The sequence below is a fragment of the Triticum dicoccoides genome, chromosome 1B (genome assembly GCF_002162155.2).
Source record: "Triticum dicoccoides isolate Atlit2015 ecotype Zavitan chromosome 1B, WEW_v2.0, whole genome shotgun sequence".
Lineage (NCBI taxonomy): Eukaryota > Viridiplantae > Streptophyta > Magnoliopsida > Poales > Poaceae > Triticum > Triticum dicoccoides.
Genome location: NC_041381.1, coordinates 653,081,401 through 653,087,981, shown reverse-complemented (window position 1 = coordinate 653,087,981; position 6,581 = coordinate 653,081,401). Strand labels below are relative to the sequence as shown.

At 47.8% G+C, this 6,581-nt stretch overlaps 2 pseudogenes; one reads left to right on the top strand and one right to left on the bottom strand.

Moving 5' to 3' along the window:
• The first annotated feature begins 6 nt into the window (after nt 1–6).
• On the top strand, nt 7–4,175 carry LOC119349410 (annotated as a pseudogene).
• A 791-nt stretch (nt 4,176–4,966) lies between these two features.
• LOC119311259 lies at nt 4,967–6,268 on the bottom strand (annotated as a pseudogene).
• Nucleotides 6,269–6,581: the final 313 nt, after the last annotated feature.

Below are 6,581 nucleotides of genomic sequence, written 5' to 3'. Positions count from 1 at the left end.
CCCACCCCGATCGCGCCGCCCTCTCCGGCGACATCTCCGCCGGGCCCCCGTCGACCGCTCCTCAGTCCCGCCGAGTCGCCGCACACTGGTGAGTGAGCTCGTATCACACGGAGGTGGAAATCCGCGGCAGGCCCTAATTGATTCCCCTCGATTCGCTCCCCTCCTCGCAGGCCGCGGCGCCCTCGCCGGGACCGGGATGAGCGGTGGCGGCCAGCTCCTCCAGATGGAGACGGCGTGCGGCGCCCTCATGCGCGAGCTCCAGGTGCGCGCGCCCGCTGCCCCCTTCGATTACGTGCCGCGACGGTGTGATTCGCGGCGGTTCTGATGATCGCTCGTGGTTGTGTTGGCTGGTTGCGTGTGTGTGTGTGCGCGCAGGTCATCTGGGACGAGATCGGGGAGCAGGGCGCCGCGAGGGACGCGATGCTGCTCGAGCTCCAGCAGGAGTGCCTCGACGCCTACCGGAGGAAGGTGGACCAGGCCAGCCGCTGCCGGGCCCAGCTGCGCCAGGCCATCGCCGACGCCCAGGCCGAGCTCGCCGCCCTCTGCTCCGCCATGGCCGAGTCGCCCCTCCCCGTCAGGCAGGTTGGTTGGTCACTGCTCGACCTGTTGTTCTCTCAAATGACGCAAAGGAACTTGTGTTGATAATACCAAACTGTTGTGCTAATTGTTCACTGTATAAATGAATTTTGGGTCCCTACAATTCTGTTATCCAGTCGATCCTAATTATGTCAGGAACTTAACTCTGTGCCAAGGCAGGTCAGCAACGTTAGAAATTCCTGCCAGGACAGGACAGCCATCTGTTTTTGTTACTTCTGTCATTTCATTTATCTGATGAGAAGGCAGGATATTGAAATACGAATCCTCTTTCAAATAAATAAATACACGAGTTCTTCCATAGATGGTTGCAAGTATGCCTGGTTGTCAACAATCAGTTGGCTGATGACCTGATGTGTTCAGAATGGTAGTGATTCCAACCAATCCAGGCAGAGGAAAACTGAGGCTCGTGTAAATTCGGTTGCAGTCATACCATTTTGATTCCATCCTAACGAGGCAGATGTTTGCATTAACTGACCAATTCGACTGTAAACACAGTTTCAGAATAATGATGTTGCACGTTCGCTCCACACATATATTGTTAATGCAACTAATTTTAAAGGCTTGGCCCTTCCTATTCGGATTCCACCAATAATGAGTATTTTCCATCATATAATCTTTTCTTCATTCTGAACAGAAAGGATGTGGCTTACGGGAGGAACTGAGTGCAATAGTCCCATATTTGGAAGAGATGAAGAAGAGAAAGGTCGAAAGATGGAATCAGATTCTTGATGTTATAGGCAAGATAAAGAAGATATCATCTGAGATCAGACCTGCAGATTTTGTCCCTTTTAAAGCACCTGTGGATCAATCTGACCTATCCTGCAGAAGGCTAGAAGAGTTAAGAATGGAGCTGCAGTCCCTAGAGAAAGAGAAGGTTCATATTCATGCCTTTTGCCCTTTGTACCCACTGATTACATTTTCTATTTCTCACATATGCTAGCTCTGTCATTTTCTGAATATCTTGCAGAGTGAGCGGCTAAAGCAAGTAATGGATTACCTGAATACTTTGCATTCCTTATGTAAAGTACTTGCCGTTGACTTCAAACAAACAATATCTGATGTACACCCCAGTCTCGATGAGGATGGCGTACCAATGAACATAAGCAACACCACAATTGAGAGGTTGGCGTTGGCAATACAGAGACTACGGGAAACAAAAATTGAAAGGATGCAGAAGGTTAGCATCTTACAGTTCTAATCTAGAAAATCATCATATGACTGCTTTCAGCCCTTAACTCTGTTAGCTCTGACAGCTTCAAGATCTCTCATCTACAATGCTCGAACTATGGAATCTTATGGACACGCCGATAGAAGAGCAACAGTCATTCCAGAATATAACATGCAATATTGCTGCATCAGAACCTGAAATAACAGAGGCCAATGCCCTTTCCATTGATGTCATCAACTTTGTGAGTCAATGTGTTGTTTGCAGAACTTGGTTTAATTGTTTTTCTTGGTTAGCTTAGTGGAGATGATATTTTTTGATGCAGGTAGAAGCTGAGGTATTGAGGCTTGAGCAACTGAAAGTCAGTAAAATGAAGGACTTAGTTCTTAAGAAGCAAACAGAACTAGAAGAGCATCGTCGACGGGCGCATTTGGTTGGAGATGAACATTATGCAACTCAGTTCAATATCGAGGCCATTGAAGCAGGTATGTTTCTAGTTTTCTAATATGCTTTCTAGTTTTCTAATATGCTCTGGTGCATCGGGCGGAATAAGGATTTTTTTCCTGTAAATTTCTTTGCTTCAGATACAAACAGATTTGTTTGCTGATACAATTTATTAATGTTGCAATATCCGACGTAATTGGTTTTGTTGTTTCATTGCAGGTGCTATTGATGCCTCACTTCTTCTAGAACAGATCGAGGCATACATCTCAACAGTTAAAGAAGATGCTTTTAGCAGGAAGGATATACTTGAGCGAGTTGAACGGTGGCTAAATGCATGTGAGGAGGAAGCTTGGTTAGAGGATTACAGCAAAGTATGGTTGTGTTTGATTACTTGATCCAGGTATATATCAACTACTACTAATTTCACTATCTACATGTTATGTTAGGATGATAACCGATATAATGCTGGGAGGGGTGCACATATTATGCTCAAGAGAGCTGAAAAAGCCCGTGTTTTGGTTAACAAGATACCAGGTGAAACACCTCTACTACGTATGATTTTCTGCTTGTTATTTTTGAAATACTGCTGCTAATCTGTTTATTGTTGCATGAAGCAGGAATTGTAGACGTTCTTACAAACAAAGTTCTAGCTTGGGAGAAAGAAAGGGGCACTGAGTTTACTTACGATGGTGTATGTATCAGTAATTCCACTTCTATTCTTGTGAGTAAACACAATATCTGTTTCTATACTGTCAAAAGTTCATGCCATTCAACCTTTTCAGGTTAGTCTTTTGTCGATGCTTGATGATTATAGGATAGTTCGTGAAGAAAAGGAGCAGGAAAAGAAGAGGCAAAGGGTATTCATATTTTGCTTAACTTTTTCTGCACTTGCATCTGTGTTCATCTGCGGATGGTATCTGATGGGTGAGCGATTGCAGGATCAGAAGAAGCTTGAGGATCAATTCAAAGCTGAGCAGGAGATGCTGTACGGATCAAAGCCAAGCCCTTCATCAAGGTCGAACAGCGGGAAGAAGGTTACCAGAAACTCCTCGGCTGGTACAAACCGGAGGCTGTCTGTTGGCGGAGGACCAGTGCGAACTCCAAAATCATTGACACCTCAGTCAAGATCCGTCCGTTCAGCCAAGAAGACAGAAGATAGTGGCACTCTGTCCCCTGGCAAGTTCACTTAACCATAGCTGATGCAGTTGTTCAGTTTCTTTACTTTCGAATTAACAGACTATCTCTGATGAAAACAAAAAAAACGCTTTCAGGTAGTAGGGGCAAAGGCACTGCCAGTCCTCCGATCAAGAAGTTATCATTCAAGGCAAGTACTCTTGGTGAGACTGAAACCCCTCGTAAACCCTTCACGCAGATCACACCCGGAAATAGCATCCAATCGACGCCCGTGCGGTCTGCCCCCAGTGGTACCGAAGGCGAGAACCGAACTCCCAAGATACTCGCAGCACCAAGTCCTAGGACGCCGATGACGGTGACCTCTCCATGCAAATGACCACAACGCCTGCTCTGACGGCCGCAAGAGCTGCACCTGTCTGCGTCTCCAATGACAAGCCGGAGCTGTGTTTGCTAGAGAGCACCGAGTACTCCTTCGAAGAGAGGCGCCTCGCCTATCTCGCTGCGCACGCCGCTTGACTCTCGGGGAATGCCGGGGAATGCAGTGTAGGTAGCTGAAAGTATGTCATCTGGCATGGCAGGGCGTCTCTTGTGAGAGACGGCTTGGCTAAATTGATACAGGCACACATTTTTCTGATCAAAGTCACAGCCATATGTCATGTTTCTGTTAGTTGGTTGGTAACAGATTTACATTGCTGCCTTCTGCTGTAGTTCCGCAGAAGATTTGTTTCAACAGGTCGACGGAGATGCTTAACTCTATGTGTCCGCGTTGCTTGTGATATTAAACCTAGACAATTGAACATAACATTGCTGGCTCCTGGCAGCATTACATTTTTCATGTAGCCGTGGCTGTGCGATAAACAGGCAACATGTCGCCTGATTGGCAGGTGAATGCAGAAACCAGTATGTAGTACTAAAGGTTGACATATCCTGCACACTAATTTGTAAAATGAATCATTGGACAATTCAACCCCAGATGCACTCCTGCTCAAAGCCATTGTGCCAATCGCGCCAAGTTACAAGCGTCGAAAAGCACCTAAGTTTCCTCAAGTTAGCATATAGTTTACGCCGCACGTTTACATATTTACGTTGATGATGAAAATTTACAAACAGGTGGAGTGATGATTCATATCCTCTGCTTTCATGCAAACTGACATGAACATATAGACAATAATGTGTTCACCGCTAAATGTTTCGATTCTGATACCCAGCAAGGAAGTGTAACAAGACCGAAGCAGCTCGAGGAGAGCAGCAAAACATCCCGGAGAAGGTGCCTACTGGATCAATATTTGCATGTTCTTCTTGATAACCACTGGAAAAGGAATTTAACATGACAGGGAAGGTAGACAGCAAACAATATAAGAGACAACTAATGCACAGAGAAATATACGAGGATACCACGACTAGCTGACGAACTCGCACGTTGCTGCAACACAGATAAACATCGACGCTCCTGATAAGAGACAGGCCTAAGGAACTTGCACATTGCTGCAATGCAGATGAACATTGCTTCATTGCTCCTGAATTTACAGACCATCCATTCCATGAGGAGACATTATGCCCATATGCCAGGTTTGTCTGATTCAGCATATAGGCAGATTACACGACGAGACAAAAGCAAGACATACAGACTACAATCTCTCTAGAGAATTCCATATATGCATAAGACTGACAAGAGTGACACTACATGTCTAAGGAACACGCGTACATCACGCGGAGTGTTACTTCTGGTTTGAAGCAAGTTTGGCAATGAGCTCGTTCAAAACAGAGGGATAGGTCGTAATTAACGGCTCCCAGCCATCGGTCGCCATTACTTTTTGCAAACACAAGGGAGATTGGACTTGGATAAACTTCAAGCACGCCTCCTTCAATCCGCGGCAGTGGCGCTGCTCAGCTAGAGCAAGAGTGGACGCCACCGAGGTCACACCTATGCGCTCAGACAGTCGCTTTTCACAGATAAACCTGAGCCGCTGGAGATCATGTCTGTCTGCGGCTACAAGCAAGTCTTGTAGCCATTGCAGCTCCGTTTCATCCTCTGCTGCTTCCTCTCCTTGTCCTTGTTCCGCAACTTCTGCCATTTCATCCTCTGCTGCTTCCTTTTCTTGCCCTTCTTCCATGGCCTCTCCTTCGTCCTCCTCCATGTCGTCGTCCTCCAATAGAGGGAGTGAGTCCGTGTAGATGAAGCTAAGCAAAGCCCTGAACACCTTTGCTTCCATGTCTTTTATCTGGATGGCACTTGATGCAGCAGCGCCCTCCTTCATGGGGCCGAAGAATTGTGCCATGAAGACCTTAGAACGGGCTGCAAGCACACATCGGTGTGCAGCGAACATCTCGCCGCTGACCTCGAACGTCACATCAGCACCAACCTTAGTCTGAAGGAGATTGTTTAAATGTTGGTCTATTTCAGACAGGAGCACCTTGTTGCGACCGGCATCCTCCGTGTCGCAGACCATGATGTCACACCGGATGGTGAAACGATCATCCATCAGATTCGCTGACTGTTCAAGGACATCTTTTCTCATGAACTTGCCGTAGCCCCGCAGATACTCGCCGCGGAAGCTGAGTGTCTCGGTTCCAGAAATGTACATCGGCTTGTGCTTCTCTGCCTCGTCGATGAAACTGAATTCGAACTTGGCCTTCACACGCTCTTTGGCATCGTCGTTGAGAAGGTTAACATATAGAGAAATGAAGTCGGCACAGCTCTTCTTCTGACCGTTAGAATAGTACTCGATGCACCGCTCATGGCGTCCCACCATGAAAGGGCGAGAGCAGATGCTCATGCCGGTGGGCGTCGCTCGCTTGGTCCGCCAGTAGTCCTGGACCACAAGCAGGTGGTATCCCGCAGTTCGTGCTGGTGACGACGGGCGACTCGGTGGAAGGGCACAGCTCGCCGCCGGCCAGGACGGATACGCCGGCGAACGTCGACGACATTGCGAATCTGCGAGCGGATCCATCGAAAATGTTGGCGTCCCTAAGTTCAGAGTTGACATGGCGAATCTGCGAGTGGATCGACATGGCAAACCTGCTCACGGAGTCGCCGTCGCTCAGCTCGTTGCGCCGCCCGCGCCGACGCCGTCGCTTCTCCCCGCAAACAGAGTATGCGCCGCCGACTCGTCTGTGCGCGCGTGCGTCCTGAGCCTGCCTTTTTTTAAGGCAAGCCTTAGCCTGCCAAGAGTTAGGGTTTTCTTTACCACGTTGATTGGGCTTCTGTTTGAAGGCCCTCACAGCCCACGAGCTGCAAGCC